The sequence below is a fragment of the Rhipicephalus sanguineus genome, chromosome 8 (assembly GCF_013339695.2).
Source record: "Rhipicephalus sanguineus isolate Rsan-2018 chromosome 8, BIME_Rsan_1.4, whole genome shotgun sequence".
Classification (NCBI taxonomy): Eukaryota; Metazoa; Arthropoda; class Arachnida; order Ixodida; family Ixodidae; genus Rhipicephalus; species Rhipicephalus sanguineus.
Window position 1 is genome coordinate 42,345,018 of NC_051183.1, and position 26,157 is coordinate 42,371,174.

Below are 26,157 nucleotides of genomic sequence, written 5' to 3' on the forward strand. Positions count from 1 at the left end.
AGCAAGTCAAATTTGTTGCTACATATTACGCCCGTGGCGTTCCTGGACGCTCCCTGGTCGGCAGCCGAGATGGTGACGTCAGGTTCTCCATTCGGCGCGGGCACTTGAAATGCAGCAGCGGCCCCAGGGACTTTTCATTGCTGTTCTCGATGCGAAAATTTCGTTTACTGGCGCGCAAAAAGCGGTCAAAGGCTACAATACAGATAAACATAAATCTAATCAAAATAATACTTTGCTCTAGCGTGTCTTTATTGAAAACATTGTTGAGGCATGTGAAATCGCGCGAGTTAAATTAAAACGCCACGCTGACTAATGATGCCTTTCCCGTCCATGTAGCTTCAACAGTATCTGAACAATCATTCAATCATGATCAATGTGACAATAAAGCAAGTTGCAGAGGTAAGTCTTCAGGCACTGATTTATACAATATATGCATGTTATTTTGTTACTTACGGATGCACAAAAAGCATTCAACTCAGATATTAAACATGTAACTTCTTGTTTGCGGTTCAATGTTCCTTCAACAAGTTGATACAGCATAGGTTTCGTTCAGTTGATAATTGATAAGATCGAGGAGGAAGATTGTATCAGTCTCGGCAGGTTACATTGGGCTGGTTTGTAAATTACTGAAAATTGACGAAATAAATCAAAGTTTCGCCAGTAAGGGCGAAGCAATGAATGCCATAGCAACACATTGGGGTGGTAGACGAAGTAATACTGGCAGCTAACTCTTTTGGATCATGTCTCGCTTAACTCAACACACCGCTTGTTTAAGGCAATATGGCCTGCTCCAGGGAGCAAAGCGCTTTTCGCGCTGTCATTACTTTAAACACCACGTAAGCGTTGAGAGCGTAGCCACTTTACGAGCTGTCTCGTGATTTGTGTAGGATAGCGCGCACACCAGTGCTCGCGACCGCTGCCTTTAAGAGCGAAATTGCTCGAGCAACGCATCCCCCCCCCCTTCCGTTTTCCAGCGGCGCCCCTTCATATTCCTTCGCTGGGTGTTTCCTGCCTGCGTGATAAGCCATCGACGCAAGGCATCACACAAGGGGCCATGTTACCGCATTTGACTTTTGCGCGACGGCGGCGGCGGGCTCTTATCACCTCTGCTTCAACCGGGCTCTTCCCTGGCGCTCGCGTGATTTTACTAGCGCGTAGAACATACGACGCGTGAGGCAATGTCATTGATTTGAACTGTTTATGAAGCATGACAGCGACTGAAGAAACCCGCCGAGAGTGTCCATAAAATTGCTATCGCAATAAAGCATCTCTAGAAACGAAATGAAGGCGTGTGACACAGACATGACGTCACTGTGTCTGTCTCCCCGCGTCTTCATGTTGTTCGTAGCGTTCATTACCAGCAAGGGTGCCCACATTACCATGGAGGCAAATTGCAAGGACAGCTCTATACTTGATTTTTCATGCCAGTTAAGGAACTCACGACCCCCCCCCCTTTCCACGGTCAAACATTTTCCGGAATTCCTGTCTACGGTGGTCAGCTGAATATGTTGCACTTTCGAGAGGTGAAACATTCCCACATCATTTGTTTTCAGTTAAATAAATTCATAGACAATAATTATCCTTTTATAGCACTGCAAACATTGCTATTTCCTTATCAGCTTAAGGTTAAAATATTACCAAATTTTCATGACGTACCTGAATGGTAGTGTGGTCATTCCATGCCAAACGTCCCAGCCATTCTGGCGAACATCTCGAATGTGATCGAAAAACATTGTGCTGATTTCTTCCATGCAAAACAACAAATTGCTACATATTTCGCAAACAAAACTTTTTTGTTCTCTTCAGAACCTTTTGAATTTCGCAGATCGTCATAAGAGGGGCGTTTGTTGAAAAACTAATTCTGAGAGCGTCGTTTCTTTTTTCAATGTCAAGCTTAGTGTAGCACATACTAAGCAAAAGCGTTTGCGTAACATGTTTGAATCTCAGTAATAATACTGCAATTTTTCTCCCATATACTCTTCCAAAAATTTTGCAAATTGTTCTATGTTAGCATTTTTCGCTTGTAATAAGTTGTGGCAACTAATAAAAGTACACTTGGAAAATACCCACTACCCCACAAATAACCATAATTTTTTTTAAAGTAGGAAAGCACCCGCTATGTTATTATTCATCATTCTGCGGAAAAGTGAGGTACCCGCTGCACATCTGTAAGGCATGATGTGCACTTCTTTGACGCTTTGGCAGATAACGCTGCTTTGGCTGATGAGCCCTTTGTAATGGGTTGGACGCATTAAACGACCAACTCGTTCCGCTATTCGCATTGTGTGACGCTGCGTTGTTATTTCACTCTTCTTGCCCGACATGACGCATGTATAGGGTCTTTTTGCGAAGGGGTTCCGAGCACCATCGTGGTTCTGTGGTAAAATACTGGACTTGCAAGATGAGGGCCCGTGTTCGAATCCCAATCGAACATTATTTTTTTTTCATTTCGCACTAGACCAGTCAAGGATACCGGTGGCGGTGCCGGACAACTACGCCCCCAGAATAAGCTGTTGTTGTGATCTGATAACCGTTTTTCGCTGTGAAAGAGAGCACGTGGGTGGCAAACACCTATTAAGATCATGCAAGAATCGCCACGAGCATGCGGCAAGGCAGACAAGACGACGCAAGCCGCGAAACTGAGTAGGCGACCATAAAAATGCAAGCTGCTAAACGGCTCCCGAAGATCATGCCGGAAACGCTGAACTCACGCGGCAAGCCAGGTAATGCGACGCATCTTGCTGCAAAAATTTACATGCTGTTGAAATAGAAATAGAAGAAGCATACACCAAATCAAAAAGGGATTTTCTGGACAGATATTTTGTATTTAGTTTCAGTGTGTCTGATTGGTTAATGTTTGAAATTCTGTGTCACCTCTTTGTCGTGTGCTAAACAGGGTTGCTGATCATTCACCGCCGCAGAGTGGAATGGCTTCTCAATATTTTCATTTTTTTTACCCGAAAGAATTATTTCGCTAGAAGCGTAAATTATTCGGTGAACGAACTGCTTATGCAGCACAACCGCTAATGAATATATATTTCTGTCATGTTCCTAAACAGGTCGACAATCTCACAGTTTTGAAAGAGAATAAGTCCTTGGATGGTTATCACACACTGCTAAACCTTACAAGTTACGGAGAGTCGCAACACACTTCTAACAACACTGTTTATTTTCTTTTTACTTGGTAAGTTGAATACGTTTTGAAATCGTGCGCAATCTAAGTGTAAGCTCGTCAGTTCCCGTCGCTCTTGTTGTTGTCCTTCCATGGGTAATCAGTCTTTAGATCAAAGTCATTGATAACCATAACTTCACCTCTTTTTGGCGTAAAGGTACAGTGGTTTCACTTTTTCGTATGTAGCAACATTATTTGCGGAAACTGTCTGGCGAAAGTGCAATATGCCGTAATAGTGAATTTACCAATATGTAAATATCAAGAGCTCCAGGTCAAGACGTGCAGAAACAATGATGCAATTTCGCCCGAAGTTATAAGAAATTCCTGATGTAGAAAGGTATAATACCAATGAAAAAAAAGGGGGAGTGACCCTTTCTCCTTTGAGGAAGCAACGGCGATGACTTGTGCGTTCATTCACAAAGCCGAAAACGTGCCCCTCCCCCTCATGTTGAGAGCAGCGTTTCTTTCACGTCAATGACTTCCTTACTAGTGTCTGCGGCGTCGCTCGTTTTTCTAATTGGGGCGGAAGTTCCTCGTAGTTCAGTGTCGTCTTCCCAAGTGCTACGCTAGGCCGTTCGTGAAGAGAAATGTTATTACGCATCGATCAATTTCAGCTATATAAGTTTGCTTGTTAATTGGTGAGATGGCTGGTAATAATAGCAGAGACACCGCCCCGTTAGAGTGCTTCTGCAAGCGGAACCTCCGAAACAGCACTACACTTCTCAATCTGATGCAAGAGAACGTGGCAACTTCAATGAGCGGTCAAAGCTGAGGACTGCCGCTACGATGGTAGGCAGAGGAAGAAGGAACAGGAGAGGGTCAAGAAACAGCTTTCTGGCTAACGCCGCAGGCATCTAGTACACAGTACACATTGCAGCAATTTGATCTAGCCTACCGACTGCACCGATTCTCAATAGATCAGTGATAAACAGTGTGTGTTTCGAAAACGCAGTCCACATTACAGGTAATTATAAAAAAAGACACAGTCACACCGTAAGGGCGAAGCAGTGAACGTCACAGCAACAAATTGGAATATCATGCGAAGAAATTTAGGAGCTCACTCATTTAGCCAACGTGGCCGCGGCAGTGATCGATGTGACCCTCGTGCTTTCTATGCATTCAATGCAAACTTTGATATCTGAACAAAGCGCACAAAACTTTGAGCGATCGCTTGAGCGCCTCTAGATATATATGCACGAGTACAGGTAATCACGCCCTATAGGACAGAGTACGGACGCCCTCCGGCTTCTATATAAACACAGCGCGATGAAAGGCGTGCAGGGTGTAGCCCATTACAGCGCGCCACTTGGCCCTTTGTGTCATGAAGCGGGGGATAGTGAACAAGCCTCTGCCACGCCGAAGCAACTCCGATATGTGCGTACCACCAGCAGTAAATTGTGTACATAAATAGCTAGCCGTTTGTACGTAGCACACATTGAAAAGGAAAAAAATAAATTTAATAGAATTTAGGCCATGGCACGAGCTTCGTCAGAGCAAGTAGGTCTGGTACAATGCAGCCGATTTTATGGGCTCACGTGTCGTACACTCCATACAGCAGCTAGTACCATCAAAATAAATGAACAATTGATAATATCTTACAAAAGATTGCGTTAACATGGTCTGACGTTATTCAGCACTCACGTTAGAGCACAGACGGGAATATTATGAAACCGAAGTGCACTTAAAGGTGCGACGCTGTTACAAACTGCACTTTACGGAGCAACGCTTGCATATAGCTTGTTGAGTAATAAAAATACAAATGTAATGTTCATTTGAATTCTGTGTAATCGAAGCCAGCACTACAACCACAATTGACTTTAGACCGGCATGATGCCTCTATAATACGAGTACACAGGTAATGTTTATTGATTTGTGACAAAATTAGATAGCCAACACTGTAACCAAAAGTGGCGCAACACCGCCATTACGCCTGCATAGGGTCTTTTTCCAAAACAGTTTCAAGACGTGGCGGGGTTCTGTGGTATAATACTTGACTGCCATGCAGAATGATTTGATTCGATTCCTGCTGGGATCATGATTATCATTCTTTGCATTCGTCGGTCAAATGCTTGAAATGTCGGTTTTAAAGACGATAGTCATTCTTGGGGAACTTAAACGCAGAAATTTTGGTCTGTCTGTGTCTGTCTGTCTGTATGTATGTATGTCTGTCTGTCGGCCTTTCTGTCTATCTATCTGTCTGTCTGTCACACAATTCAGCCACCCGGCCATAGTTCAAGCACTTGCTGCACGCCCAGCCATCTTGAACTGGTAGCTGCGTCCATACTTGTGGACATTGTCGATCAAAACGCAAGTATTGCGCATATCTCAGGTGCAACCTCAATACGTAAGTATTAGGTGGTTTGTTCCTTTACTAGAAAATGCTTATATACGTAATTCTAAAGACCCTTGTGTTTCTCAGGCTGCGCTGAAAATGCTAATGTTTCTTAGGCTGCGCTGAAACGGCGCAGAAACGGCCGACAGAAAAAAAGCAACCGGCAGAAAGTTACCGTCTTTCGACGACATTTGCAGCGTAGCACGCCGATACGCAGCCAATTTTTAAATGCGAAGCATTTCTTAGCGAACTTCTGCGACTTTGAGCGTATCTATCTATCTATCTATCTATCTATCTATCTATCTATCTATCTATCTATCTATCTATCTATCTATCTATCTATCTATCTATCTATCTATCTATCTATCTATCTATCTATCTATCTATCTATCTATCTATCTATCTAGCCGCCTACGACTTTGTGCTCTCCTTGCCGTTTCGTTAATATGATTTACACCAAAATTGTTATGGCGAAACATGACTTTATGACGAATATAAATGACAGGCCATAACATGATCATCATGATAGCCACGACATGAACGACATGATTTACATGCCACTGTTTTGGAGCTCTTGTGGCCGTTTAGTTAGTTTTCTGTATACCAAAATTGGTGTGGCGTGACAAGAGTGTATGACGAACATAAGTAACAGGTCCTAACGTGCAAATCATGACACGCATGTCATGCACAGCATGACTTACGTGCCACGCTCATGGTGCGCTGGCGGCCGTTTCACCAGCTTGATATACACCAAAATTGGCAGCTCGCGATGTGACTGTGTCACGAACCTAAATAACAGGGGGTAACATGAAAATCATGACACGCATTTCATGTACAGCATGATTTACATTCCACGCTCACGGTGCGCTCGCGGCCGTTTCGTAGCTTGATATACACCAAAATTGGTATCGCGTGACGTGACTGTGTGACGAACACAAATAACAGGTGTTAACATGAAAATCATAACACGCATGTCATGCACAGTATGACTTACGTGTCATGCTCATGGTGCGCTGGCGGCCGTTTCCCTAGCTTGATATACACCCAAATTGGTACTGCGCGACGTTTTTGTGGCGAAGATAAATGACAGGTAGTAACACGAAAATCGTGACATGTATGTCATTTATTTATTTATTTTTACATACTGCAGCCCAATTAGGGCTATCGCCGGAGTGGGTTTTCTGTACATCAGCACACACAAGAATACAACTCCTAACAACAAACATACGAGCATACAACTCTTAATAAACAAATCACAAATAAATACATTCATGCAAATAAAAATACAAATTACCCCTCTTAATAAACATATTAAGGATCAATACATTCATGCAAAAAATCTTCTAAAGGCAATGATCTAGTTCACCCAGGCAATAGATTCTATTTTTTATAGTGTGCGGAAAGAAGCTGATTTTAAATAGGTTAGTACGTGGATGGAACGGTGTCAGGTTGAGTGTGACTATTCCTTGTGGGTTTCAGTTTATCAGGAGAGAGGTATTCGTTAGTTAACGTGTAGCGTGGGGTATTCAGAAGAATATGCCGCAACTTTAAGCATTCGAGATCGCGTCGCTCGGACAAGCTTTGTAGACCTAGCGTGGCAAGGTCGGAGGAGGGCGATAAATTCCAGTCTAGCGGCGGAAAATGAAACGGATGGCTTTCTTCTGAACGGATTCTAATGTGGTGATGTCCGATTTTTTAAGAGGGTTCCATACGGGGGCAGGCATATTCGAGCATGGGACGAATGAGCGATTTATACGTTAGCAAATCGTGCAGGTATGATTTAGACGCCTCGCTCATGGTGCACTCGCAGCCATTTTGTTATTTGGATATATACCTAAATTGGTATGGCATGACAGGAGTGCCGAACATTAATAGCAGGTCACGCATCCTATATATGTAGCAGAATATATGTTTCATTTGCATGGAATATACCAGATCGTATACGCATGCATGTATGATAATCTCGCAATATATGGCGAACTAGATGTCACGACATGAATGACTTCATTAGCCTCAATGACAAACAAGACGATGTATGCAGCTCTTTGCTGGCTGCTTCGCATTACATCGATTCCCACACTGCGTGGGATCTGCCGATTTTTACAGCGAAAGCTGTTATGAGATCATTTCACCGGCCGTTTTTGGCGCCGTTGTTGTCCGCCGCCGCCGCCGGTGTCCGTAACCAGTATCGCTCGAAATAAGAAAAAAAACGAAATAAGAAAAAAATTCCAGGATGGAACGAGGTTCGAACCTGGGCCCTTTGCGTGGGAGCCCAGTATTCAACCTCTGAGCCATGCCACAAAAACGTCGCGCAGCACCAATTTGGGTGTATATCAAGCTAGGGAAACGGCCGCCAGCGCACCATGAGCATGACACGTAAGTCATACTGTGCATGACAAGCGTGTCATAATTTTCATGTTAACACCTGTTATTTGTGCTCGTCACACAGTCACGTCACGCGATACCAATTTTGGTGTATATCAAGCTACGAAACGGCCGCGAGCGCACCGTGAGCGTGGAATGTAAATCATGCTGTTCATGTCGGGAAGGAACTACATTAGCATATGCAATATAGCGTGGTAGAAGAGTAAAATAAGCACCAAGCGTCGCACAACGCGAATTCTGTAATCAGGCGTCACACAACGCGAATTGCGCAACGAGTAGGTTGTTGAGTGCTTCCAACCCATTACGAAGGGCTATGCCATAATACTTCATCGTCATCAGGCACAGCATCAACAAAGTGCGCAACATGCCTTACATGCGTTAAGCAGGTGCCAACGTTCTCCGTAGAATGGCGAAAAATGGCACAGTGCCTGCTGCCCTACTTCTCAAAAATTACAATGATTTATAGCGTAGTGGGTTCCTCGCAAGTGCACTTGTATTGGTTGCCAAGAAAGCCCATAAGCGCATGATCCATTTCATCGGGGTCTCAGTAAAGTTCTTCGCCCCCCCGTCTCTCTCCCACGTCAACGTATGTTATACAGCATGACGGGAGAGGGAAATAGCGACCGGGCGTCACCCAATGCAAAGTACATAACTGGTGGGCCGTTTAAAGATTCCAACCCATTACAAAGGTCTGAGCCATAATTCTTCATCGTCATCAGTCGTCGCGTCAACAAAGTGCACATAATGCCTTACAGACGTGTAGCTGGCGCCTCGCTTCTCCGCAGAATGACGAATAATAGCTTAGTAGGTGCTTCCCAACTTCACAAAAATTGCGATTTATGGCGTAGTGGGGTACCTTTCTAGTGTACTTGTATTGTAGCCCCAAGAGAGCTTAAGGGCCTCTAGAAACGCCGCTCTTCCAGCTTTCGCTGTGACGTTGCTGCGGTTTCAGCGCAGGCCTGGCGTTTTTTTTCTTTACGCTATTGCATTTAAATTTCCATTGTAAGTGTTCTCGCCGTCCCTGGGAAGATACAAACTGTCAATTTCCTGTGGCGCATACCCGCTTACCGTGTCTCGTCGTATACGGGTATGTGCCACACGCGACATGAGGAAAAGGTTTTACGACGTACGCGACAGGATTTTCATGTTTTCATGCCATCACCAGACAGGATTTTCGTATTTCTCCCTTCTGGCATATTTTTCGAACCATCCCATGCCAACTTAATCTACGCCAAGCAAATGAGGGCAATGACGAGAGCACCGAGACGTTGGCAGCTAAATAGATAGATAGATAGATAGATAGATAGATAGATAGATAGATAGATAGATAGATAGATAGATAGATAGATAGATAGATAGATAGATAGATAGATAGATAGATAGATAGATAGATAGATAGATAGATAGATAGATAGATAGATAGATAGATAGATAGATAGATAGATATATAGATAGATAGATAGATAGATAGATAGATAGATAGATAGATAGATAGATAGATAGATAGATAGATAGATAGATAGATAGATAGATAGATAGATAGATAGAAACACTCAAAGTTCCTTGGCTTTGCTAAGAAATACTTCGCACTTAAAAGTAATCGAAATATCCATTGAACATCCACTTGCTAACGGCATTTGAGTGGCAGATGTGAGTGCCTGCCTGCAACCGTCACATTTTTGTCCGTGGAGGAAGCTTAACCACTTCCTATACGGGAGGAGAGTTTATCTGCGTGAAGCGGAACGAAAACTGGATACTGCAATCAGCTGTACACAATGTTAGACTGGCTACGCGTTTGGAAATATATCACTGAAAGGTTGCCAACTTCGCACTGCACGAATTTTTGAGAAAATAGTATGGGTGATGATACAGGATAAAATAACTATCCCTCACTGAACCATATTTATTGAGGTAATGAACGTACACACATGTGTACGTTTGGAATACGGGGTTAGATTGCGCGTAAGATTTTGAAGCAGATTCCTGGTCCGTCTTCTCCGATACATAGGGAGGCCTTGCGCGTTTTTCGTTGAAGCCTTGTTCTTCGTGTGCATTGCGGTAGCTTGTAACTCGAAGTGATGTTATGCGGCACTTTGATTGGCAGATGGCTTACACCATCACACCTGACAGAAGTGGGTACATCTGAAGCTCGGTTCGAGAGTGCACTTTGGCTGAATAAGCGATCATGGAGATTGATTCGCTTGACTTTTCACACTTCATTGGGCCAAAGTCGACATGTAACTCGAATTGCGCTAGCTTCATTGCAATACATTTTACGGCGCGGTGCAACACACAATCCCTCATGGAAGCATTGAAAACCCCATATTCCTAACGGCAACATATGTGTACGCAACAAAGTCATTACGAACAAATGCACTTCTGTCCACTTCTTTCCCAAATAATTGGCATAGCAATACTCCCCGTGTATTCCTCAATCATGCAGATGAATCGAAATGAAATATTAACAAATATATTGTTATTCGAAAATGGAAGAAACATGAGGTACATCGCGTTTGGGTTCATCCTGGAGGAAGCCATTTTTCTTTCTCTTGCTGCACTGTCCCCAGTATAGGTAGTGACATTAGGCATGTTTTGAAACCGCAGTGTGTCGCGCAATGTGTAATTGATACTTCGAAGCTTGGTGACACACATGAGATTCGCAGCGCCATTACACGTAACGACAACATTTGTTGCCGCTGAGATACAAAGGGTTAAACCGCGTCACTGTTAAAAAGGCAACATCGCCAACAGTAAGATTGGTCAGGACAGCTCTTTCGGTATAGCTCGTAGAGTGGTTCATCGCGGAAAAAAAAGGCACTTTCAGGCTTGGCGTCAGTGCAAACGCACTGTAGAGATCCGCAGGGACGCGGTAAAAGAGCCCAGGAGGGCAGATAAATTAGGCTGTGACTTGAACACCTCCTACGCTAAAACAAAACTTCTACACCTTGTCCAAGATCAACTGTATCTAGAATATACGAGCTTCCCACCACTCGCATACACTGCAATCTATAGTCTCATTGCAGTTATAGGCAAGGTAATTGAGGAAATGTTATTTAAGAAAGGTGAGGAGGCCGTGATAGTTTTTTGAACAGCTGCACAAGAACAGCCGGCTCCTTTATGCCAAAGCCTTCATTAGCTCGTGGACGACGTCACGATAGGCTGGCTGGCATGGCTTGCAGCACCACCAGTTGAAGTAGGGTGACCGCAGCAGTATCACTCGTACCAGAAGTGGTTCAGCCGCTATACCCGACAGCGACAGCAGAACTGCAACAGTGCGGCTGGCAAACAAGTTGGCTTTTCCAGGCTCCTGTACCAGTTGTCTGTAGGTGCACAGGTCCTCAGTGTTCCGACTCGTCTGCCGGCCCGAGATAGCGCGGCCGCCTGCTGGCTCGTCTGGCCCCGCGATTTGTTCAACGACAAGCATAAAAAGCAAAATTATTCGCCGGTCGATAACAGCGTCGTGACCTGTTTGGGTTTTTGGACGCCGAGTCTGTAGTGGCTGGCCACAAAAGCCGTACAGTACGGAGCGCTCCCTTACGGCGCCACCACTGAAGTTTACGCCGTTCGCCATCGCCTCCGCATGAGATCATGGAAGTGGTATATTTGCGGGTTATCCAATTTATACAGTGCTTCATGGTTAAGAGAGTGATTTCAATGTTTCTTCACAGTTGTCGGAGTGCAAGAGGTGAATCTCGACAAAGCTTCATCTTTATCGGTGCGCCCTTTATTTAAAATGGGTAACTAGGCAATCATGAAAAGGACGCTACTGCCAAAACTATTTCGCAAGTTTGGGCAGTTATACGAGTTGATCCTAAATGGGCTCAAACTAGTAAAGCAGTGACGCCTTTAAGAATCGCGTTTACCTCTTGTATACGAGGGGTGTTAAAAATATGGTACATTTAGCCGGCAGGTATATACTTATGAATAGAATGTATAAAACCTTGATTCCGTTCAAACTAGTCTCCTCGATAATGCTCACACTTCTGCCAGTGTTCTCGTCATTGTGTGTTCTCGTCACCACGCCTGGAACAGTGTTGGATCCAGAGGGGGGGGGGGGCGGTGGAGGCGATCGCCTCCTTTCAAAGCCTGGGGGGAGGCGAGGTGTCCCCCCCCCCGGACTGCAGTGCCTGTCGCCCACCTCCTTTATCAAGTTAATTTGGCTACCATTATAGAAAAAGGCGAAGAATGTTGTCCCCGCCCTCTACCTCTCTCCTCATCCCTACCCCACCACTCCCCACCCCCGGTCAGATGAAGGAACCGCCCCCCCCCCCCCGCCCCCGAAGTTGACACCTGGATGCGCCCCTGTGCTCGAACAAATCTTTAAGAATGATGATCAGCCGGACCGTCGCATTTGCCTAATGCGATGGCGCGGCTTTTGAAGGACTAGAATCACGTTCATTTCAGCGGTATTTACAGCTTGGCCAACCGCCAAACGTCACGCAGAGCTGTGTAAAGGGAGTTAGAAGCCTGAAGAATAACGGGAATGTTTGCTAGAAAGAGTTTCTTCTGTTTTATTCCTAGCAATATTGGTGAGAATTCAGTGTACACTTAGAATATCGCGCCCGAACGCTTGTAAAAACATAGAATGTGCTGATCCATAGTTGCCGCTATATTGTGTGAAGGTTCTCGCACTATGATACGACGGTTCTTCTGTTTGCTCAACGACATTCTCACCTCCGCTTTTTCAGGCTTGTGCTGAATGCAGTTTGCTTTCAGCTAATGTGCGGTCGCTTTTGTAGCGCATGCACAACTGCTTTGTCCCACGAGAGCTTATGGAATCATTACCGAAATCCTATTGAACTTTCGAATCATTTGCACCTTAGTGCCAGGCTTTTGGCGAGATTTGTTAAATATCACGTGTGATGGAGTTCCGACATTTTAAAACTAAATGGAATCTCATAACCACTAAATACAAGTCATCTCTCATACAACGACTGATGCAAAAAAAATTTGCTACATGCGCAATAATACTCTCGTCCTATCCCACCGAAGGACGCCCCCCGTACTTAACTGGTTCAGGTGGGGAAAAAGAAGGTTGGATGCTTTTTCAACAGACCTCGCATGGCGACTAGAACCTAATGTGACTACCCTAGACTGGTTCTATCAGCTATTCACGGGGTGATGTGGAGTAAAGAAAAGCGTGCGTTCGCCAGCAAAATGCCTAAATTAGAAAGAAAGTTGAAAGTTGTAGATTTGGGCAGCAAAAGACTAGTGCTGATTTGAGCCCTCTGGTTTGGTTCGGGGGTACCGTTTACATGGCGCTGTGGTAAGAAGGGTGTATTGCATCCGCTGAGGGCTGTTGCAATAAGTATCGGCTTAACTCAAGCGATACCTTTCACCATTTTCGATTATTTTTTTCGAGCCTGTCCCCTACAATCTTCTCTCCCCATTCCCTGTCCCCAAGCAGTGCAAGATGTCAGCGATTTGTGTATTCCAGCTAAATTATCTGCATTTCAATAAGGGGTTCTCTCTCTCTCTCTCTGGCCAAGGCACAGCCAAACTGCGAATGGTTACACACTGGAGTAGACACATGGTGTGGTGTCCTGTGTTCTGGGGTCCCTGTTAAGACGAGACAACAAACGCTTGCTGACCGTGCCCCAGCGGCCGAAGTGAAAATGCACCGCGCTTGTGCTTCCGCTGGAATCCGAAAAGTTGGGCTTGCAATGTTACGAAGCAATAGCATCCCACACAGTTTAACCAGATTTTATAGCTAGCATATCAACATACAGTAACGCTAATTTTGTTGAATGAGAAGTATGTTTTTTTTATTCAATGCAGGGTTAATGACACTGCAGATCATAACACAAAAGGAAAGATGGATTCCATCAGTACTGACGGTAAACAACGACTAGGAGTGTCCGGTAAGGCGATCATCTATTTGTACTGAAACGCTACCCAGGCCGTTTAGAGAGCATTGAAGTAACAATTTAAGGGGTGCTTCCAACACCCTTGTAATCACCGAATCACCACACGTTATGAATTCATTACCTCATGAATCTCATGCAACAATGTTTTTTCGAATGCGTGAAGTATAAACAGAGTGTGGCTAACAGCGCAAAAAAGGACAAGAAACCAAGAAGAAACACAGACGAACGCTGACTTACAACTAAAGTTTATTTCCGAAACGAGACAGAATATAAGGAAACGGCGCGTGAACAAAAAATATTGAAAAGCACTATTTGCAAAAAAAAAAAACACATTGTTATGAGCCCACATCACTTGCGGTGGTCATGCGCACGGGACATGTACCGAACTTCTTTTTCCATCAAGGCAATGGATGGGACGCTCACGCACTTATCGCCAAGTTTCATGATTTCTGCGGCCTAAATTATTTCACGCATTAATTGAGAAGCACATCACCCGAGCACTCGGCACCTCTCGAATAGCACTATGTATGCAAATAGTGCTTTGCAATCTTTTTTGTTCACGTGCCGTTTCCTTGTATTCTGTCTCGTTTCGGAAATAAATTCATGATGAAACAAGCGCAAAATGTACGAAGGCTCAGAAAGGACACAGGACGGAGCGCTTACTAGCAAATGAAAATTTATTTTGGAAAAAACAATCTTATATATGCATAACATGCATCCTCGTCACCACACACCACCCTTGTTATCACAGAGTGAATCAACAAAACACCACTACGATAACCCATCGCATACATCAAGTGAACACGTGTTAAGCCCTTCCCCCCCCCCCACCCTCAAATAACCTATAACCTATGAACCTATACCAACACGCCCAACTGGCAGTCATCGGAAATAAACTTCAGTTGTAAGTCAGCGCTCGTCGGTGTTTCTTCCTGGTCCCTTGGCTATTTTTGCGCTGTTAGTCACATTATGGATCACCAAATTGTCCAAAGATTTGCTCTCGTAAGATATGAACAGAGATTCAGAAACTTATCACAGGTTCTGAGTACTTTTGCTCTTTTTTTCTTCCCGACGAAAGCGCTCCGACTTTCAGAGGGAGGGATCACAAGGGGGTAGGAAGCTACGTAAGTCAGCGCTAGTCTTGACCGTGAGCGTTATAGACACGCACGAATTCGAACCCCATCCACGTGATGGCACACCGAGGCGGGAGCGGAATGTGCGCGCTTTATTGTGACGTGGCCATGAGTGTTAAAAAGACGGTACTCGGGCTATTGAAGACGAAACTATTTATTTCGGCGAACTTGTGCATTGGAAACGAAAAATCGAAGTACAACCAATACACGCTGTACACTGATAGTGGCGATCACAACTTCGGCCGGCGGTAATCTGGTCGGCGGTAATCTGATCAGCGGTAAGGCGCCTCGGCATTTCTACATGTGTCATCGAAGACTCCACCTTTATTGTTGGTGCTCGCGTTAGTTCCGGAATAAACTGTACTGTTCCCGTTGCGCGCTAAAGCTTATACCCCTGCCACACGGCAAAACTAACGTCATTTACAACGAATGACATTAGGTGACCTAATGTAATTTTACCTGCCTGCTGCCACACGAGCAAAACAAATATCATCTTAAAATGATGACCATCACGTTATCCCTAAGCCGTGACTTTGGGAGAAATAAAAATCTGTTTAAACTTGCATCTAACATGCGTGTATCATCGAGAATAATTTCTGTCACTAAAAAGCTGCTCCAAGAATATAAACGCAGCCGTTTTACCCAACTTGCCACAGCTGCACGACACAAACGAAGTCAAGCCAAGTACCAAGCGAAAGCCAACATGGCCGACGATATGACCAGGTGTGGGTACAGTTAACTGAAGCGTGAGAGCGCGACTTACACTCCGGCTGCAGAAATGAGACGGCGGTAGCTAATTCGTGTAGTCGCTTCCTTCATCACCAAAACACGCCCAATCGGACGGTCAAAGCCCGCGATACAGGCAACAACAAGAGAGCACAAACGAAACTTGGCCGGCGTCCAGCCGCTGCAGCTGAGAGTAGCTTTCTTTTAGGAACTTTCGTGCGTGCTGTTGCGTCATGAAGCCAGTAATAGGTTAATCTACTAAAGAATAAGATATTTACGATTTACAAAAGTTCCGTATACATATGTCAACAGTCATCGTCCTAAAAACTCCCTGGCGTCGAGACTACGCATTTGGTCCGAAATCGAATGCGACTGTGTTTCGGGAACTGATTCGACAGGAAACGTCGTTTTCATCGAACGGAATCAGTTTCCCCGTGTAACAGCAAACAAATGGCATTACAAACGAATGACGTTAGCTCTAAATGACGTTAGATTTGCCGTATGACAGGGGTACTATCATACCAATAAAAAATATTTGGGAATGTTCGGTATTCCAGCGCGGCGCGCACAAGGCAGTGGTTACATGTGTAGTGAGTCAGTTATATGAAAATAGAAAAAAAGAAGCGGGCGTTACATTGCCCTCCTCTGAAAAAGCATCGTCCCGATACTCGACACAACCTTGAACCAAAAAAAGGGTATACACAAAGAAGGAAAAATGATAAAAAAACAGAAAGTAGAGTCCTCACGTTCGCTAAAGCGTATAAAACGCTTTAAGACGCGCGGCATGGACGAATTCATGAAGGTCGTACGCGGTGACGCTGAGTGCTCGGAATTCCCTCCTGGATATTCCTCGTAGCCTAGAGTGCCGAGACACCGAAGCACCTTGTATGGCCAAAAGTCTAGTCGAAGACGTTTTCACTGAGTCCACGTCGGCGTATCGGCGTCCAGATCCAAACACGGTCGTCGAGATGGTGTTCTACAAGGTGTCAGCGAATGTTGTAACTACAGCTGTCGGTTCTTGCTGGCTCTTGATACGCAGACGGCCGAGCTGTCTCGCTTCTTCGGCGCTCTGAAGGTAGATGGTCACGTCGACATTCCGGCGATGGCGTTCGGTACCATGGCGTAGAGCGTCGTTGCCGGGCTCTCTCTGTAGAACAACTTGTATGCCGTCATCTGCGTCGTGTCTTGTACTGCCGTGCTTAATGCGAAGGTCACGCACGAATGATGGCATCCCATGTCTTGTGTTCAACGTCGACGTACAAGGCCAGCATGTAGGCGACGGTATTATTAATACACTCGGTGAGGCTATTCATGTTGAGAGCGGGTGGCTGTGGTCCGGCGGTGGCTTGTGTAGCTGTATCTCAATGTCGCCTGAGTTAGGTCAGCAGTAGAGGTCGTACCTCTGTCGGTAGTGAGGATCTCTTGGTTGTAATGCAGAACTATCGATAAACTGACTATCGATAGAATCGAAGCAAACGAACTATCGATAGCACTACTACCGACAAACTACCGATAGTGCAATCGGTACTAATATCGTAAATATTACTAGGAATATTACTGCCACGCTTGTTTATTGCTTTGTTTTGATGTATAGAGGTTTCAACCACAAATACTGTTAGCAACGTTTGAACTAGACCGCGCAGTAATGTTTGAGAAGCTTCACGATTGTTGAGCTCAATCTGTTAAGAGTACGCGCCGGACGGGAATAGTCAATCTACTTCGAGAGCTTACGCAAGCACCAGAGATAACGCTGGAAGGTTCGATGACTCATGGATAAAAGACGCACGTTCCACCGATCATCAGATTATTCGACGGCTGACGACTGTTCTCGCCGCTATCAGTACGCAGCATGTATCGCTTGTATCTTTAGCTTTGATTTTCTTGGCACAAGTTGGCCCAAATAAAGAGCTCCATATTTCCTAGTCTTGCTACAGCATTCTCCGCCGTCACAACTACGTGACAATACTATCGATAATGATGCGAACAATGATGCTGTTGCTGGTCGGCCATATTGCCAAAATATTTGCGATAGCATACTATCACTTCGCGTAATTGATGAGCAATTTTTGGCCGTAGAAATAAATTTTTACCGCAGTCAAATTAGCGGAATATGTCCAATAAATTCATATGCAAAAGCGACCGCTTACACCTTACAATTGACAACCTTAGTTCTTGATATCTTTTTGTTGTCAAATCAAAAAATACAACATAAATTTGAAGCCGCAAATTTCCACCACATGTAACGCCTTCCTTTCCGCTACAGCTGAACAGTTTGGCTTTGTGATCATATGTATGCAAAGCACTCTCGTGAAGAACACAATCATGTCAACTTTCTTGCCCTTCAGCCGCTCCTTCGGCTCCGTTATGTACCACGCACGCAGGGAACCAAGTTTATTGTGCTATGAGTTCGCGCTGTTGATTTTATAGTATCGAGAGCACCATCGAATTTACTATCTATAGCGCTATAGATAATATTTTTAGCATTGATAGTTCGATAAGAACTCAGGTGTGGATAGTATCGATAGTGTTATCGATAGTTCTGCATCACTAGGTCCCACACGTTCACAAAGCATCCCATATATTGAAGAAGATAGGAGCCAGGCTTGAGCTGAACGTTGTATTTTCGGTTCCAGTCGGGTTGAAAGGAATGTGCAAAAACTTAACGGCAAGGATGCCAACAAAGAGGAATGCCAAACACCTAATATGGAAAAAAATATGTTGAATGTGAAGCACACATTGTATACTGCCATCCCGCTGACATGCGGCAATGCATATTTGGTACAATCGGGAAGCTGCTTAAACAAATGGATGAAAGTGCATTGCTACGCATGCCAGCAAAGGCAATCTTTCCATGCACTGTAGGGAGCGTTGGTGTAGCCTAATATTTGAAAAAAAAAACTAGTATTGACAAAATCGAAGAGTAAGGCTACACGCAAAATATGGGAAGCCTTCCACATATCGAACTAGCATAGTGCATATGTATGCTCGAGCTCCATTCTGATGACCCCGCCAGAAACTGACTTTATCAGAAGCCACATGTAGCAATAAAGCCAGCCATTTGGGAAAGTAAGATTATGAGTCGTCGCCATATCCCGTCTTCACCCCATGTGTAGTATCAGAAAGTTCGGCGAGCTTGTAGTCCCCTCCCGCATTGTAAACTGCTACCCTTCCCATTCCTCAAGTTCTTTGTCCTTCATGTTTTGGTTTTCAATAACTCCAGTTGATAGTTTGCGCTTATCGGGTCTGTTTTGTAACGTGTGTCCTCCCTAACTTCTTTTGTCGCTGTATCGTTAGCGCACGTTTTTAAAAAAATTGGCCGCGTATCCGCGTGCTTCACTGGAAATGTCTCAAGACGATAGAAGAGGCGCTGCGTGAGATATGGACGCCATCTGGCAATGCGTCGGGAAACATGAGTGCTGTGTTGCGGGCTGGTAGTCCCGGCACAGCAGCAGGCGAACAGCGGCGGTGACCAACGCGACCGGCGGGGACGCCAGCCAGCCCGAACACGCGGTTTGGCGCCAAGTTCTGAAGCAGAAGAAACGTCCGCACTCAACGAGTACTCTCCACACACTCTTTTATTTACACGTCGACTGGGTAAAACAGGAATGCTGGAGCGGCGCCCCATGGCATTCGTACAGTGCAATACAGAACTGAAACCGAAACACAACAATGAGCTCGTGCAGAGGGCACGGAGGAAGGAAGTTTCAGCGCAGTCGCATTTTCAGCGCAGCTTAAAAAACTAGGGTCTTTAGAATTACGTATGTATGCATTTTCTATTACAGGAACACACCACCTAATGCTTAACTAGTGATGTTGCGCCTCAAATATGCTTAATGTTTCCTTTTTGATCGACAATGTACACAAGTATGAACCTAGTCAGCCGTTCAAGTTGACTGGCCCTTGGGCAAGTGGTTCAACTTTGGCCGAGTGGCTGAATCGAGTGACGTGCCGACAAACAGAAAGACAGACCAAAATTTCTCCGTTTAAGTATCCCGAGAAAGACTATCGTCTTTAATAAGGCCAATAGTACTTTTCCCGCATTCTCGCGAGCATGCGGGAAAATCCAAGGCGTCCAGACATCGCGCCGTCATGTAAAGCTTCCAGAGCACTTGTACGCAATGCTGAGGTATATAGAGGAGGTGTTTGCTTGGAAGAGGCGAGAAGTTCTTCTTTAGAAGAACGCCGTTTTGCAAAAAAAATGGTGCCATTCCTCGCTTGAATACCTTCGGGGCAACGGTGGTCTTGCCCTCGAAATCTGCTCATCCACAATGCGCCTGAGTTCTGGGTCGGCCCGCTGCCGTTCGGCGTATTCGTCGGCACCTAAGGTTCCTAAGAAGCAGTGGTCATCGTAGATATTCTAAGGTGGAGGGTGAACGGAAGCACGAGACAGCCAGTCGGCGTCAGAGTGCTTTCCTCCGGACTTTTAAATAGCGCTGATGTGGAAATCTTGGTCTCAGACTCCATCGTGCGAAGCTACCTCAAGATTTCTTCAACCTAGCTAGCCAACGGAAGACATGGTGGCCGCTGACAACGTTGATGGTCATTCCGTACAGGTAAGGGCGAAACTTTGATTTAGCCCAGATGATGACAAGGCACTTCTTTTCGGTTGTGGTATAGTTTATTTCCGCTATGGATGGCGACCAGCTGGCTTAACTGATAACTCTTTCTATTCTGTCACTCATCTGAACAAGAAAGGGGGCCGAGACCTGCGCTAGATGCGTCGGTGTGGATTTCCGTGTAGGCATATTGATCGGAAGGTGCAATTGTATGAGGCGTCTGCAGGCGCCATTCCAGTACATGAAATGCTTCAACTTGCACCGTTTCCCACTTGAATTGAACATCGGTCTTCGCGATGAGCGTTAGTGGCCAAGCCATCCGTGAAAATTCCTTCACAAAGCGTCAGTAATGCACTCTAAGAAAAAATGAATATTTAGGGTAGTATTTCTGCCACAAAACAATAATTTTTATCTGGCTTGCTCGAGTTTCCTTTCTTGAAAAACCAGCTGTTGTCGCCCTCTTTCTCAAGAATGCTATGTCACGCTGATAACGCAGGCGCCGTTCGTGACCGGGAAATGTAGGGACCATGGTGATGATGCAAGGAAAGTACGCGAGGTGGATGAAAGTTATTGTTGGGTGGCAGAAATCCTCCCCAAATACTCGATTTTTTCTAGCGGTATAAGCGCACAAGCCAAGAAATGGGCGTAAGGCCTTGTTGCCGGGGGGGGGGGGCGAAACAGCACCAATGGCAGCCGTTTTCCTTAGGTCGCGAATAACTCTCGACTTGCCAACGACTAGAGGTGTGCACGGGCTCCGGGTAGCCCGAAAGCCCGAGCCCGACCCGGCCCGCGGGCCGGGCGGGCCGACGTATATTCACCTCGGGCCTGGGCCGGGCTCGGGCTACTTTTGAGTTTTATCGGGCCGGGCTCGGGCCCGGCGCAAAGCCCGACTGAAGCCCGAAATATAGAGAATGAGCTGGAATTGTTTTCCAGCACGCATACAGCGCCTTTTCCGCGAAGGCCCTCTACCGCTTTTGCTTTCCATTCGCTACTTTAAACAAAAGGGGAGCAGGTAAACCACTGCTTCTGTGGCACTCCGACAAACAGAGAAGTAACACCACCTGAGCTAGTGACGGCGCCACGCGACTGTTCGCGTTAGATTTGAGGCCAAATCCCATATGAGTGAAAATGCACGCGACAGCGACGAGCGACCCGACGTAGATCGCCTTCGTGCAAGCTGACGCTTGCATGGTCAAAAGCGCCGCACTTCGTTGAAGCCGGAATCGTTGGAGTGCTTGCTGTTTTTTGCACGACAATTTGTAATCTGTGCAATAGAGACTGTTCGTCGTGTGTCGCTTGATCATATTTGACATGCTCAATAAAATGCCAAATCACCGGAAAACGATGTTTTGTTTTCGTAGCGAACCTTCAAAAAGCCGAGCCGGGCCGGGCCGGGCCCGGGATTGTGTTTTCGTATGTCGGGCCGGGCCGGGCGGGCTCGCAGCCCTTTGCCGTCGGGCTCGGGCGGGCCTTCGACAAAGTCAGCGGGCCCGGGCCGGGCTCGGGCTCGGAAATACGGCCCGTGCACAGCTCTACTAACGACTAGAGCTCCTCGTACGCGAAGCGGCACTTTTCTGGCATCAGGGCGAGTCCCGACGTCTTGATTGCTTGAGGTACAGCTTCAATGAGCCGGAGGTGTTCGTCGAAGTTTGACGCAAACACAACGACGTCATCGAAGTATACGAGGCAAGTCTGCCACTTCAAGACAGCCAGTACTGTATTCATAATACTGTATTCATACTGTAATCCTACTGGTGCCGAGAAAAGACCAGAGGACCTGACCTTGAACTCGAGAGGCCGTCTGCTGTTGTAAAGGCACTCTTCTCTCGGTCTCTCATATACTTCGATTTGCCAGTAGCTGGTATTGAGGTCAATCGACGAAAAGCACTTCGCATTGTGCAGTCGATCCAGGGCGCCGTCTATCCTTGGAAGAGGATGCACGTCCTTCTTCGTGACTTTGTTGTGAAGACGATAAGTGACGCAGAAACGTAGGGCTCCATCTTTCTCCTTCACTAACACCACGGGAGACGTCCTCGGACTCTTGAACGGCTGGATTATGAAGTCGCGTAGCATTTCGTTCGCTCGGTTCTTTATTGCCTCGGGTTTACGCGGCGAAACTCTGTACGGGCTCTTACGGAGTGGTCTGACACTTTCTTATGTTATGATGCGACGTGTTGCGACTGGGGTCTGTCGATTTTTTTATGATTACCAGAAGCAGTCGTTGTATCGCAGAAGCATAGTTTTGAGCTGTTCTTGCTTGTGCTTCAGAAGGCTCCAATTGACGTCAAAAGCTGGTTATCAGGTAAACATAGTGGACAGCAACCTGTGTGGCTGGGTGAAGTTATAAGAATAAAAGGACTTTCCAGGTACGTATTGTCTTCAGTTTTTTTTTAATTAAAAAAACTGACCCTACGTCTCGAGACCCGTTCGGTCTCTTTCACAGGGAGTTGCTACCCTGCTGGGCCGACTCCGAAGCTAGCGCTCTCTAGTCTACCCCTCTTCCTCTCCACTGTCATTTTCACCGCCGCTCTTGTTAGTGGGTTGTGTTCTCCATTGGTTCCAGAGACCGTGTACATACACGCTCGGGAGTGTCCCTGTTTGCCGGTTGGTGTTTCGAGGTGTTTGATAATGTCGAGATTCCAAGAAATTACGCATAGAGGCGATACGGCTTGAGATCACCTGAGTTATAAACGAAATAATCTACTTTCTGAATGTGTACAGCTTTCTTAGAGTTAAGAAATGAACTTCGAATCAGGAGCAATCATCAAGCGTAAACTAACGTCACAAATCATTATAAAAATATTTGTGCGTTTCGTTCTAGCGGTTGACCTACTTTTCTTCACGAACAGTCACTGTTCCTATGATGGACTCCCGCTCACCTTCACACACTGCCTTAGTGATTTTGCTCAGTCCGGAAATTGTCCTGCGCAAATTATTGACCACACTCCCCGCCACACAAACTTGCACATTCAGAATTCAATAGGAACCTTTTTGTAGAGAATACGTGGAGGAGGAGGGTGGGAGGGGCGATCCTTACTGGATGAAATTAAGGTAGCATACCCTAAATATTGTACACATATTGGCGCTAATTTTTACGATCGCTGATGGTGGCTTTTCTACTTAGCCTTCACGTTGTCTCCCTAAACCTACTGTAGCATGTTTTTGTTTGTTTTTTCGATTCGCCATGATACAGTGAAGATGAAAAAGATAATTCGTCGTTTCTTTCAAGTAGAAGAACTATTATCTAAAGCCCTCACTTGTAGAAACACCTGACATGCATTATATGCATATCGATTGAATGGGCAATTTTTAACGTTGCACTCACTAGGTTGTCAGTGCAACGTAAAAAAAATGTGATTTGCGATATCGCGAAGCACAAAATGCTGCCTTTGAGAGAAGCGGCTATCGAAAAAGCAGTTCCAGTAGACACTACGCAATGTGCTGCTTAATTGCACCCCTTGCGGAATTTAACTGAAAATTTGAACTTGTAGGGCTTGTCTTCTGAACCCACAATCTACTTGCGCTTCGCTTGTGTTATTTTCAATCTGTCACTTTAGGTATGATGGCGAAAGTGAGAGATTAAACATTTATTTCTAACAAGTTGTGTCTCTAGTGGCTGGAGCTCCTAGTCTAGAAGACCATTGGATCTTGCCGCCGCCCGGGCTCGGTCGACGAGGCCTTGTTGCTGCCCTGGTTCAGAGCTGGAGAGGGTTGCCTCCCACCAGACTAATGTCGGATTATGTTTGGCTGATATGTTAGGATTGTCTTGGCACTCCCAGAGCATATGGAATAAGGTGGCGTATGGGCACAGAATTTAAATTGCGTATTGTACGCCGAACGATCTATCGTGGACAATACATAGGCATTTGGAAAGGATAATGATTGTAATCGTCGCCACGCGACCTGCATTGCCTTATTTAATTTACGATCAGGTGGGGGTAGAGTGCGTCTTCTCAGCCTAATGTGGCTGGAAATTTTAGTAAAGCAATAAGCACTAAAGATGATTAGTCTACATTATCAAGCACACTTTTTTAGGCACGTGCGCGACCCCTATAAATATGAGTTTTTGTTAATTTTTCATAAATAAATGATTCGTAAATGTGGGTTTACGCGAACACTCCTAACTCATATAGCACTCAATAAAAAAACACATTTTTGTAGGGACATAAAAGAAGCTTTGGTCAGTGCCATGAGCTAAAACAAATGTTATCAGCTAAAGGCTGGAAACATACCGATTAATAATAAAAAATATGCACTAGTACTCGGGGCACCTTCGTAGAACAGATAGCCATATTAAATATTGTAACAAGATCTTACTTATTGAGGTGCATTGCACACCCATTATTCTGATAAGGAAGCGTGTGAAGTTTTAATAAAAAAACTATAATAGCAAAAGTGTTATGCTTGTTGCAGCAGGTGCAACAGGTGCAGCACTTACACAAGCTGAGAAGGAGTGCTAAAATCCTTGATATATATATAGCTAGTTCTTTCCTGCACCTTATTCTTGTCTGCCTTTGCTCAAGGGACACCTCGCCATTTTTTCTAGCTAGCTTTGTGCAATCCGTGATGTGACGGGGTGCGTTCGCGATGCGGTGCTCATCATTTGTGATGCAAGCTTTTGCGGTGTAGAGGCCGGGCTTGATGCCAAATTGCTTCAAGGTATCAAATGTGCCGCTGTAGCCATTATTGAAATGGCAGACAGCGTGATACAAAGCCAACTTGATGATTGGCAGGCTAACATACCTGTCCCTGAGCACAAACGCTACACGTACGACGTTGCGCGTCCTCGTGGTGAGAAGTATATGACTTTTAAGATTAAAAATGATGTGTTGGCAATGGTATTAGAGCGTTATTACACATACGCATTTGGTACACTTTTTAAATAACCGACAAAATGCTACATATCAAGCTAGTGCTATGATGCACGCGAAACTGGCACTTTCAGTTTCGTTATTGTAGATTATTGGTGGTCTAGCATTTTCGCTTTTGTCTTTTGAAAGAAACTGCGCAGCCAGACGCAGCCAGACATTCTATACAGCAAAATGATTGGCGATAAATTGCGCATTTAACAGAACCAAAAACCTAAAAAATAACATCTCGACAAAAAAAATCTCATTTTCCACTTCGCCTAATACCTTACCACTACTTATTTGCAATCAGTATAGCAAAGCATGCAGGGAAGTAGCATGATCAGATGGATAACAGTGCGGTCGTATGAGTTTGCGTTCAGTTATGTCAGCTGTTTTTATCTGATCCTGTCTTGCAACCTTAAAAGCTTGTCAAATATATCAACATGTTTATTTTCATTGTAAATACTCGATTTGGCAAGGAGAAACAATGCGCATCGTCACGAAACTCGTTGCATGTTGTAAGATGGCCGAGCTGCGAATTCAAAGCAGATGTTGGTTTGTTAAACACAACACTCGTTGTTTGTATTGTAACTAAGTTACTACAGCCAAACTTTATGTAGTGACCACGTTCTGTCGTACCGCTCGATAGGATGTCAATAAATATTACACAATTATGAATTTTTGTATGCACATAATTTCTAGAGTGCTTTCATTATTGGATTTTTATTGTGCGGTTTAAAAAATTGGCAATGCGACGTTCTTTACATATTTTTATCTACAGAGGTATCCACAAACAATACATTTTGCACTAAAATGGTAAGCGCAGCTGTAGTGAGACACCAGCATAAAAGCCACAATATACACACTCTTGCAAGAGCTGCAACCACTATGTGAGTCACTTGGAAATATTTCTTTTGTTTCTGACTTTCCTAGTTGACAATGCCACGTTGAAATGGCAAATGATCACTTTTACGAAACCGCTCTTGAACGACTTGTGTAACAGTGCTAAAGAATGACTTTCACCAACGGCATAGCATTTTTAGCAACTACGACTGTCAACTTAGACAGCATGGAGCAAATTCTTCCAAGGCGAGACATCTGCTACCGCGCATCAGAATACACACCACTAGCAGGGG

At 45.1% G+C, this 26,157-nt stretch overlaps 1 long non-coding RNA gene across 1 annotated transcript; it reads left to right on the forward strand.

Annotated features, from left to right (window-relative positions):
* The first annotated feature begins 334 nt into the window (after positions 1–334).
* Positions 335–25,848, forward strand: LOC119402692 (uncharacterized). Its single transcript, XR_005185879.2, has 4 exons — positions 335–399; positions 3,060–3,184; positions 13,668–13,750; positions 25,803–25,848. It is a non-coding gene; the product is annotated as an uncharacterized LOC119402692 (long non-coding RNA).
* Positions 25,849–26,157: the final 309 nt, after the last annotated feature.